Here is a 12,474-nt window from a genome sequence, read left to right on the forward strand (position 1 = left end):
AACTAGATCAATAAGCATGGAGAGCATGCCTATGGTCTTGGATTCCTGCGCAATGGTGACCGGACAGGAATAGATATTAATGGAGGCAATCTTAATCAAGGCACTAAAAGTAAGGTGGGTACACTGAATATCATCCGACGAAGTGGCCGGCAGTTCAACAGTACAATCCAGGTGAGTTGCAACCCACGTGCCCAACCCTCCCGATGGTCTACCTCTGCCTCCCATAGAAGCTAACACATCAAATGCTGCAAAGTCCCTCACGGCCTGTATCATCTCTGGCACAGGTCTCCTGGAACATACACGCATCATAGTTTTGTACAAATTGTATCCAGTCATGGTTATGAAGTTTGTTTTTAATACCAGCAATGTTGCACGACAGCACCCTCAACTGGAGGCCCAAACTCGCGATGGCGTCTTGCGTGGTGGGACCTGCAGTGTTCTGGGCTAACGTGGGTTCCTGCTCAACCAGAGTGTTTGAAGTTCCCACTTGTGGTAGAAAACTAATCATAGCCCTGGGTGTGGTTTTGAGTTCAGGTGTAGGGGATTTGATTGTTTAATAAAATTGGGAATACATCAACAGGGCCTTGTACTCCCAGCTGGGATTCGTGCTGGGGTGTCTGATGTATCATGGGTCACACCCGGAATATTTATGGTCAGTAGCCCACTAGTATTCAGATTGGCCTCTCTGCTGGGCCCCCCTGGTCCAGTCTAGAAGAGTTATCGGATAAGATCGAATCTCAATCCACCTCTTCAAGGATCCCATACCTGTTAGCTACTGCAACATTATACTGGGTTCAAGAGAATTGGCCAGATGTGGAATGGGGGTGGAACCAGTGAGTCGGAGCTCTTGTGCCTTGGGTCCACGATGGTGGGTATTTACAGGTATAGAAAAAGTCCAGTGTGTGTAATGGTATCCCTGTGAGTGGTGCATGGAAGCTGGGAAACTGGTGAGCCAAATATTGGACTGTCCGTGGGTTACTAAAGTTGATGACTATACAGTTGCCATTGGTTGACTTAAGAGTTCTTACCGACCCAACTTACTCTTCGAACCAATAATATCTCACCCGCCCTATCAGAATAATTTACAATAAATGTATTTTAGTAAGAAAAACCATTCTACTGGTGCATTATATTGTTTGGTACCCACTGTAAAACAAGAAATGAGTATTGTCAATTTTCACCAATTACCTCAAAGACTAAAATATATATATATATAATGTAATTAGGCGGCTATGAACCTTATATCAGATCATATAATCTATTATGTAGCAAAAATATTTTTTAAGGACTGTAAAAGTATTAGGAGTATTAAACTCAAAAGTCAAGATTTCACTGACCCTAGTCACAGCAAGTGACCACAACAACGCTAGAGGTCATTAAATCCAACAACTAGATATTAAGAATAATTGGTTAGATAAAGTAAAACCCGTGGCGTGGTACATCCTCACCTTTCGTGCTGATTAAATAAAGCAATATATGTATGAACACCATAAATTACTAAGTAAGAAATATTTCAAGATGACAAAGAACTTAAAAATTAATATAACCTACTGAATTGACCCTGGAACTATGAAAGTTCGGCACACATTTTTGGCTCTTTTGCACACACATTGCACTTAACACTTTTTCAAAAACAATTGTTCAAACTTTTTTGTTTTTGGTTTTAAATAATTGTGACACGATGACATGAATAAATGTATTGACAGAAAATGGAAACAGCAGGCAATGAAAGTTAGTACACGGTATTTTACCGACATTTATGCAATGTGTATTTACGTGATTTTAAACAGCAATGAACAATGAAAAGGATGATTTGGTACACAGAAGCATCAGTAACATATATATCATGTATTTTACATTGAATTTTAAATGAGTCACCTTACATCACAAACATTACTCAATTATAGTATATAATAATGAAGATCAATGGTACCCTTCATTATACAAATTATGCTGCTCTTGTTGTTCATGTCTATGATGATACCATTACGTCATGTTTATCACGTGGTCACAATTTCACTCGTACTTTCACTTTAAATATGAGCCCTCTCTCTCAAGTCACTGTCATGTGATCCAGGCTCAGGAGAGCCGAAACGCGTAATGGCGACAGAGGAATAAAGGAGATTTACGTTTTGCACAAAACTTTGGGTCCGTGTCCATCTCTTTGGGAGAGCCGCTTGTTTGAAGGTAGCGGAGGAACACTCGTGAGATAGATAGAGATATATATATATATATATATAATGATTTTAGCACCTGTCCGTAAATGTTTTAATTTTGCTTTACACATGTTTCTGCTTAGCCCAGTACGGTTAAAGTTACTCAGATGGGATTTTAGTGCAATAAAGTCCAATGCATCTTTCATTTGCATTTTAAACTTGGAGAAACCTATTGCTTCCATCCCCTGTGTGTCAAAGTACATTGACAGGTAGGCAGTTATGAATCGAAACAAAAACAGTAAGTGTTGCTTACTTTCTCAGTCACCCGAGGGAGCAGCGTCCTTCGGTTTCCATAAAACCCAGACTCGTTAAACTTGAGTGCTTAAATAAGCTTCCTTTTACCAGTGAATGTATATTGTGAGGATGCAGATACCAGGAAACCTGTTTTACGGGGCAGCATAAGCACTGAAACCAACTTGCTTTGCAAATTATACCTCATGAAGACATTTTCGTGAGGCGGGTGATAAGAGGCTTTGTTTGAGATCTAGGTTGTTTCTGGACAGCTTCATTTTCTCGATGTTCTTGAAAGCAATGCACTGTGGTTGCACTTTTTCATAAGGGGAGCAGAATTGGCTTGGTCTTTGTTTGAGAAACACTAAAGAAGGCTGGCAAAGCATCAAGTAAGACCAGCAGTAAAGAGTGGTGGGATTATAGGCTCAGCACTTAGCTGAAATCATTTCTAAAATGGCATTTATGGACTTCCCTCTAGATGCTACTGACCATGCAGGCCAGCTGTATGAACCTAGAAACAAACCAACACACACCACTTCCATAACAGGTTATGCAATTTAGCCAGAACAAGTCCATCAATCGAAATTAGTGTACAAATAAACAAGGATTGTAACATAGAAACTGGTCTATAGACAAGACATTCATGCATCTCTTCTAGTGCAAACAGATTGAAGGAATACTCTGTAATCGAACCAGATTACTTAAGCACAGTATATCCATCTCATGTGTGAACAATTTTAAACACCTTATGTCCTCTTGTAACATTTCAAAGACGAATCCGCCCAGCGTACAGAATGGAAATAACATATAGAGCAGGCTTAACAGTGGTTGGATCAACGTTTAACAATGACTCCTTTTAGGGTCTGTTTAAGTTTCTTTCAGTAAAGGCCTATGCATAAACAGGCAATACCTGCAAGCAGAAATAGATTACAGATGTCGGAAAGGCATATAGTAAATTAAAGACTAACAAAACCTACACACACCATGTTCTCTTTGGCAACATTCATAGAACATATAAATAAACGACAGAGGTTAGAAGCATAGACTAAAAGAATAAAATTGAAATAAAAATTATAATACCACAGTTTTGCCCAACAAGGCTGATGGGGAGAACAAGCACTAATCCAGGGCAACACTTGAAATATAAAGGTTAAACAATCTGAACTCAAGAACATGTAGGTTTGCAGAGTAGCTATGCGTAAACTGCTTTAACTCTTTGAAGAAAGATTCTGGCAAATTAATTTTTATAGCAAGAAAAGCTTCTCCAGTACATAAGCAGCAACGGGTGGCGAACTAACGTTTTCCCAGACTGAACTATAAAAAGGCACATAAGTGGCCCATATATAATTAGTGAATATGTACTTTTAGACTCGCTCATTTTATCCGGAGATGCAGCGTGCAACACACATTCAGTCACTCTGAAAAACAACGCAGAACTAACACCCAATTCACTTCTGGCAATATCGTCCCAAAGTAGGTGAACAATATTCTATTTTTAAATGATAAAATAGAGAGAATGAGGCACGAAATGTAACCTTCTGTGTACTAACTTAATATCCTTTCCACATTCATTACGTATTAAGAGGACTGAAAATGTTCCAATTAAATCCCGACAGTGTTGATATCATGAAGTTGGGCAATAACCCAAAAGTTACAACATTCAACACAAGTACATTAATGAACGGTTCCTAATCGCAAAATATACCCCAAAGTCAAGAATGAAAACTAGGAGCAAACATGTTTTTGCAGATCGAAAATAAGCCAGCAATAAAACCAAACCTGGGTAGCAGTAACAAAATACGCAGGGTGTGTTGCATGCCACCCAGTGGTAGGTGGGCAACAATGTTAATTCGTGGTATAAACTAAAAAGGAATTTCCACAAGCGTGAGGGGACGTGGGGCGGGAAAGCTAACAGCGTTGGTTTATAGAGCCCTGTCTGCACAGGCCCAGTTTGAAGTGCACTGCAAACAGGACAATGACACTGACACGGGCCAATGTTTCGTAAAAAAGTATTCTTGCGGTGCAGTGCTCTGCAACCTTATTTCAGAAACGGTTTACATGCACAGATTACCGCGTTACAGCACCTAAAACTGACAGACGACATGGCATGGCCCCCTCACTCACCAGCAAAGCATCACTGCTTCTACAGCCAAAGACCTCACAGACCGCCGGGGGCTACTGCAAACCTCCCTGCCAGACACATTTAGGCAACAGCAGTTCTTTCACAGATTACAAGGTGCCTCGTCACACTCCCTAATCATAAAGGAGAAATGCATCGTCAAACAAAAGATAGTGCCGCCCAAGTACCATTCCAATGTACTGTTCCATGCCAGCCGGCACATCACACGTGTCCCTTCGCCGAGAGAAGCGAGCCCTCCGATGGCACAAGGGGTCGGATTCGACAAATCACCTTCAGGGCATGACCAGGGACCACACTCAACAAGTGCAGGGGCTGGCTGGGCGTCTTCTGCTGCAGAGACGGGCGAGGCAGCTCTCCGCCAAGTACAATCCTCGTCTATACTTCACGTGATCCGCCCGCCATCAGCACCCCGGACACAGGAAGGGGCACTCTCCGAACAGGAACCGGGCATTCCTCCGCAGCAGCCGCTGCCAAAACAATGAGATGCGACGAGCTCAGAAATGCTGCTGCCTGCTAACCCCACCCTCCTCTCCTCCAGGGCTGCGCCCAGCATCCTGCGTTTACTGGGCGTGGAAGACCAGAGCCAGCGTCCATCGGGAGCGCTAGCTGCACTCCGTGTACATCCCGGCCTCGTAGGCGCTACTGACTACGAGCGATGACATGCATGTCTCACCCCCTCGCCCAAACTGGGGCTCTCTTGCCGAGCTGTCAATGCCGCTAAACGTGCAACAATAGGACAGCATTTCCGTTTATCAGATCCACGAAAAACCAAACCAAAAGCGTGCATACAAAGGACCAGTGGGCGACCGCATCAATGAAAGGAAACGAGCATATGTATTGTGGCAGCCTCCGCCCCTCCCTCCTGCACACGATCAGACAGTGAGGACGCAACGGGCGTGCCATGAACAGCACCAGTTTATTTACTAACACAAACGAGGGCAGCCAGCTCGGATAAAAACACCTGACAAACTGGCGGCAGGAGGCCCTGTTTAAAAGCTGCGAGGAGGCCACTCCTCGAGATTGAAAGCGGCACCAGAGTCATATCAGAGATTGAACAAAAAGGAGCCCCTCCTCGGTGCCAAGACTGGGAGCGCAAACAAGCAGAGGTGGAAGTAGTGAGAGTCCCCTTGAGCCGCAGCCCCCGGGAGGCGAGCTACTGGTGGCCAGACAGATCTGAAGGGCCACAAGAAGCGTAGACAGGGACCCAAGCACCTCGGGGAACGTCTGACGGAGCAGTGAGAGGAGATTCGAGGTACCAGGCGATGGCGAGGGGTTCAAATTCCTTCACAAATTCGTAACTGGACTTAAATCACATCATAAAAATCAGCCTACACGTGTTTCCCGAAAGAACTCACTTAACTAGGGTCACATCACATAAATTGACAGTTCTTTTTCTAGCACACAAAGCATATTAATCTTTCTGAATTAACTGAGTCACAATACAGTATCAATGAGAAAACATCTTTGTTTTTACTTAACAATCACTGTCGTGACTACTATAATTAAGGATGGGAAGAAAGAAATCACTATCAATTTACACAATGTGGCCTTGATGGGCCGGATTTCTCTGCGAAACACATTGGCTGTTTTTATGACGAAACTCGAGTCCACTCATGAATTTATTAAATTATGATGGAACTTGAACCTTTTTAACTTGGAATACCCAATAAAACATCTACAGAAGAGCGTAAACTCTGAAATTACCCTTCCTACACAATAACTGAGCAAGATGTCATACTGACTGAGTAATCTTTGGTTTACTATAGAGCTAAGTCCAATAGTAAGAGTTATTTTTCAGCAACACCAAGTTCATTACAGCTGTCAGGTCTAACTCAAAGAGTAATGTATATTGTGACAGCATTCCCACAAACAGAAGCTACTTACTTACTCTGCACAGGTTGGTTAAGTTTTAGAAATAGTCTTGTTTTTGTGCCCCCCCCTCCCTCCAGTCCACACTATGGGCATTAGAAACAATTCTTTCCATTACGAAAGACACAAAATAATAAAATGGTACGTGACCTAACAACAACTGGTTAGGATGCACTCTAAGGTTAAAGACAGACATTAAAAAGACAAGCACAATGTTAACAAGTGCCCCAATTGTGCCTTACTGCTCTGAAAACGGCACCTCTCACTAAATGGGATTTTAAACAAATAATCGGGGGAGAAAAACATTTTCAGGATACAGACGATCATAACTTCCATCCCCTTGCAATTCCATTTAAATATGTAAGGCTGTCTGCAACGATGCAGACAAAAGCTTTTTGGCAGTTCATCGAGTGGGGAACATAGATACGGTCCAATAAACAAATCCACCTGATTAGTACCAGTTTACCACAATAGAGCAATCAACAGAAAGGTGGCAAGGTCACTTTTAGGAAGTGACTGCATCTACAATTCACCAGTAGTGCGTCGTTTCTTTTAGGAACCCTACATCAATTTGAGCTAGAAACATATGTTAAAAATCTGCACTTTATACAACAGATGGTGGAATGTGTGACAAGTAGGGGAAATCCATAACTACTTGAAAAATGCAGTGGCCTTATAACTGCATAATTCCAGTAGCTCTGGGTACAAGGAAAAGATCAGAAGGGACGAGCGTTAACCCAGAAAGGTAATTGGGGAGGAGAGAGATGTTCACGTAGATGGGTTAGTTAGGCTCAGCTCCAACCCTGGCAAACGAGAGGGTGCAGGTGCATCTGAACCCCATTGGGCGCTGCAACCAGGTGGCGGTAGCTAAAGATGTGTATGTTTTTAGAAGCACAAAGAGGCACCATAGGCTACGCCAGCCAGGGAGTTAAAAGAAACTGGCTGAAAACAGATAATAGCCGCAGAGCACCTGCAAAGGTACAGAGGGTTAGAGCATATCTTGATCACGAGGTGTGTACACAGACCCCAGTCTGAACCCAACAGTAAATCTTAAGGTACGGGGGACAAGGATTAAACCCCCACTATCCCACAGGTTGGTGTGATAGAACGGGATAATACAGCATATGTAAGCCACTCTCCCCAACTTGTGGCAAAGGTACATGGGTGAGAAAATATGAGCCACAAGCAGGTTGTTTCCAGATAGAGAAAATGACAGCTGATATCTTAAAGATAATGAGCGTTCTGGATTCGAGAGCACTATACAAAGGGTGAGAGAGCAGACCTGTACCTAAAACAGTGTAATGGTACAGAGGTTGAGGGCAGGTATGAGCCAAAGAAAGAGCTAACGATACAGCAGTTGAGGTTAGGTCTAAGCACATGCAATAACAGATGTGAAAATATAGTGGCTGGAGCACGTGCCAGGGCACAATGGAGCACCGCTAGGACGAGCAATAGGTTATATGAATGTAGGAGACTATATAAGAGCTCTATTCCAGCAGATGGTAATAGGATTCAGGATGATTAGTGCAGACCTCCGCTCTTGCCCTAGGTGGTGTAGGGATGTAGCCAACAAGAGCTACACTGAGCCTCAGTTGGACAAGAAGAATGAGGTACTGATGTAAGCACAGGTCTGAGCCCCAAAAATGAACAGCTGTGCCTGGTTTGAAAGTTGGGCTGCTAGAAGAGGTGCTGAGTGGATACAGGGGAACCCTCACCCCTGGAACGAGGTGGTCCTCTCCGACTCTGGAACAAAATCACAGTGTAAAGGAGGTAGAACACGAACCCCCGTCTCACAGGGTGACTATAGAAATGTAGGCAAACTGAACTACATGTTTAAGTGCACTATAGGAGTTGTACAAGGCCTTAGTTTGGAAGGCGTTCTCAGGGTACAAGGGCGCAGACTAAAAGTCTGAGAGTACATATCAGCTCATGTAGGGGTGGGAAAGCAGCTGACCTCAAATCTGGAAGACAAAATAAGATATACTCATTGGGAAGGGAAAAGGTAACAGAATGAATGTGATTTAATCTCAGCCCCTGGAAAACCTGAAGAACAATGTGTCAAGTTGCTTGTTGTCCAATACTGAGGGGGACCTTGTCTGCAGCTATGGCTCTCATATCCTTTGGAGAGGAGTGTAATGAAGATTTGCATTTAGTCAGTCCCTGCCTGTAGTAGCATACTAAGTAAGAATGAAGAGTAGAGTAATTATCAGTCACTAAGATTAAGTCAACCATTCCACTTTTCATGTTTTAACCTTTCTTGGAAAGTATGTGTATATGCTGCCAGGTAACCCATTGTCAAGCCTGTTACTATGCTGGAGGGTACAAACCAGATGGGAAAAATGGTCAAAAAGTTTGAGGCGCTACTAGTAAGAAAAATATGGAATACAAAGTTAGGGACTGATATGTATAGGCCACAGTGCTGAGACGCCAGGTAAATGACTGGATGGGCTGGTCTAGGACAGCGTGCAGTAACGAGCCTAGGATAATTTAGAAAGCTAGGTTTCACTCACAGTCAAATGTCACAGGGAAGATTCAAAGTTGCTCAATGATGGTGTATACTCCCACAACGGTGCCAACACCACTCCCGGGCCAAGGACACACGACTATACAGAAATAGCACATCTGCATATATAAACGAATACACACTATGTTTTATAAGTGTCGCCCATAAGTTATTATATGGATACACTAACTCACACAAACATCTTGGACAAACAGCCAAGGGGGGCAACATAAGAGGAACTTCGTTAATCCAAGATTACACATACACGTGGGTAACTGGGAAAGGGGTAGATAAATAAGGGAAGGAGTACAAAGGATGACGAGTCCTAACGAAAACAGGGTCCTGATGGTGGACAAACAGGTGACTTAAACTGTAAGTTTGAGGAAGGTACAGAAATAAGAGCCCAGACGGAACTTACAGTGGAATCATGTTGGAGAGGAGAACAGAAGAAAGGACTCGCTGCAGCACAGACTCAGCTCCTGGTTGTGTACACAGTACGAATACAGATGTCTACAGGAGTACATGTGGAGCCATGTTGGAGAAGGGCACAAACAGAGGGGTGGTATAAACTGGGCCCGAGGTAAAACAGTGAGGTAATGGGTGGATGCACACGGAGGTAAGGAGGACACGGACAAGGGACCTAGAGGCGAGTTGAGTCATATTGATGAGGGGGGGAAAGACTGAATGACCCAGGAATTGCACTGGTGGAGTGGTCCTGCGGCGCATCGGGGATCCAAGCTTTAACGGTGAAGTACTAGATGGTTACACGCACACTGGATAGGAGACTACAACCATGAAAACCTAGTGGGGGCTGGCTGTGGAGTCATATTGGGGGTAGACACAGACTGGAGGGCCTACCAATGGCACAAGCGAGATGTTAGGTTATTGAAACACATACAGTGAAAGGAGGACACAGACACTGTGACTAGACCCACAGGGCGCTTACTAGCTGTGGAGTTATGTTGGAGAGGGACGTAGACTGAAGGTTACACAGAGGCTGGAGAGCCCTGAGGTAAACAGCAAGATGCTGGTAAGTTGCAGCAGTGAGGAGAGAGGTACACACATGGGAACTTGGAGGTCAAATGGTCGAGCATTACGATGGAGAAAGGATCAGACTACGGGAAACTTTAACAGGCAGCCAAGCTGCGATGGTGCAGGGCCTCGCCCTCTGGGGGTGGAGGGGGTACTCTTCCAGACCCAGACAGGAGAGACAGTGTCACCCCGTTCCGTACAGGGAGGGGTCCATCACATAACCGTGACATACCACACACGCACCCCAATCTCTAACAGAGCAACCAGTGTGGCACAATCCCTTCCACTCCGCCCTCGGGCTCCCCCCACACTGTCACCCGCCCCTCCTCCAGACGCCGGGTTTGATATTTTCATCAACGGCCTCGTCCGCCATTTTGCGCGCGGACCGTAGAGGGGAGGGGTGCCACATCCTCAGGGTGGGGTCGGTCCCCGCGTGCCGCAGGACTCACCTGGCGGGCTTGGGCCCGGCCGCTCCCTCCCCGGCGCCGCTCTGAGCCCCCGCAGCCGCCGCCGCTCCCGCTTTCTGCTTGCCCGGCTGTCAGCCTTCAGCGCCGTGACGTCATCAACTGCTGAGGGAGGCTGGCGGCAGCCGGCAGGGCGAGGAGGCAGACTGTGCGCAGGCGCGGCTAAGGAGAGCCACACGGAGATACTACGCAGGCGCGCATTATGCCAGACGCAAACACCGGTTGCGCGTACCTGTGCTTATCCGGAGCCTGAGGACGCAGCACGTAACTCAGGAAGACATGTTGGAAAAGGCGTTACCAGATCAAAAACATTTGTATTGTAATGAAAAAAAAACTAAAATAGGAGTTTATCATTATTTTTCAAAAGCAGCGGACTTACAGGCATTATACATTGATAAGTCACGTTTTAAAGCGTTTCTGTAATATGTTATGCTTATACGTGCCAGTAATCGGACCTCATTTTGCAAGACAAAATAAACCTTGCAAGCTGTTTTGAGCTGGTTTGGGTCAGTGGGATTTGCGATTGTATGATCGCCACTGTCACCGAGCAAGTGTGACAACAGGTTCTAGTATGACGTATTAGGCAGCTGTTTCTTCAGACGAGAGCCTGCTTCACTTAAGGGCACGCGCTTTCCTGTTGACGTACTTGGCCCGTGTACCCAATGCGTGGACAGGAGGCAAAGAAGAATGAGCCTAGACCCCACCGATTAGGCGATGTAGATACAAAAGAAGGACAATGTGGTAGGCGGCCATCTTGGGTTGATATATCTTGTGAAAAGTAGGAGTCTGCGCAAACTGCACAAATACTGCTGGTGCCTAAATAAACACATACATCACCGTCTTTTATGAGAGCCCAACGCAATTTTGCACGGAATGAGCCATGCTTTTTTTTTTTTTTTCTTTTGTAACGTATCGTTTGCTACCTCTTATATGTTGTTTGCTCCTGATACTTGCACTAATGTCACTATTGCCTCATGGACCGTAACGTTTGATTTTGTAACATGTCACTTGTAATTTTTCTCCTTATGTATCATTTCTGCTCCTATTGTGAAGCGCTCTGACACCTTCGGGTAAAGTCCGCGCTATATAAAAACGCATTAAATAAAATAAATAAAAAATAAATGCTGCACTTCCCTCGCGGCTCTCTCTCACCCCCACCACATCCTCTCTACTTAACAATAATGGTGACCAAGCGGGTGAAACTTGGTGCTAACTACTGCAAGATTATTTTTGGGGGAGGGGGCAGATTCATATAGCACGAACTCGACCCCTAGGTTACATGAGCACCACTTACTTTACACAAGGACACATTCATTTCTTGGTAGGCGCGGGGAGATTATGTGATTTGTTCAGAATTAAAAATTAGCAAACATTCGTGACAAGAATTTTCAATTCTATTAAGGACAAGGAGGCGAGGATTATGCTATCTCATTTCTTTAATAGAAATGCTCAGCAGCCAATCACAATACAGAACAACCATTTGCAATGCAATAGGTCTCGCATTTATAAGAGATTGAACTATTGGCATTGTAAAATTACAATGCCTTTTATTTATGTTTTGGTTTTAAAACAAATAAAAGGCATTGTCATTTACAATGTCAGTAGCATAAACTCGCATAAAAGCAGTGTGTGGAGTGCAGCAGTGTGCGGCGTGCAGCAGTGTGCGGCGTGCAGTAGTGTGTGGCGTGCAGCAGTGTGCGACGTGCAGCAGTATGCGACGTGCAGCAGTGTGCGACGTGCAGCAGTGTGCGGCGTGCAGCAGTGTTTCGTGTAGCAGTGTGAGGCATGCAGCACTGTGTGGCGTGCAGCAGTGTGCGGCGTGCAGCAGTGTGCGGTGTGCAGCACTGTGCGGCGTGCAGCAGTGTCGTGCAGCATGCAGCAGTGAGTAATGCAGCAGTGTGCAGCAGTGTGTGGCATGCAGCAGTGTGCGGCGTGCAGCAGTGTGTGCCGTGCAGCAGTGTGTGGCGTGCAGCAGTGTTTCGTGTAGCATTGTGCGGCGTGCAGCAGTGTGCGGCGTGC

The 12,474-nt window shown here is 45.0% G+C and overlaps 1 protein-coding gene across 8 annotated transcripts in view; it reads right to left on the minus strand.

Moving 5' to 3' along the window:
* Positions 1-10,639, minus strand: part of PAFAH1B1 (platelet activating factor acetylhydrolase 1b regulatory subunit 1) — a 480,612-nt gene extending 469,973 nt beyond the window's left edge. For 2 of the 8 annotated variants that reach the window (XM_085649938.1, XM_085649939.1), the window contains exon 1: positions 10,441-10,578. The gene's annotated coding sequence lies outside the window, so the exon portion shown is untranslated. Of the gene's footprint in view, positions 1-4,754; positions 5,068-10,440 lie in introns of those variants that run through there. The other 6 variants (XM_085649933.1, XM_085649934.1, XM_085649932.1 and 3 more) reach the window with 6 other exon arrangements.
* Between the last annotated feature and the right edge of the window lie 1,835 nt (positions 10,640-12,474).

This window comes from Triturus cristatus, chromosome 3_2, assembly GCF_964204655.1.
Source record: "Triturus cristatus chromosome 3_2, aTriCri1.1, whole genome shotgun sequence".
NCBI classification, from domain to species: domain Eukaryota; kingdom Metazoa; phylum Chordata; class Amphibia; order Caudata; family Salamandridae; genus Triturus; species Triturus cristatus.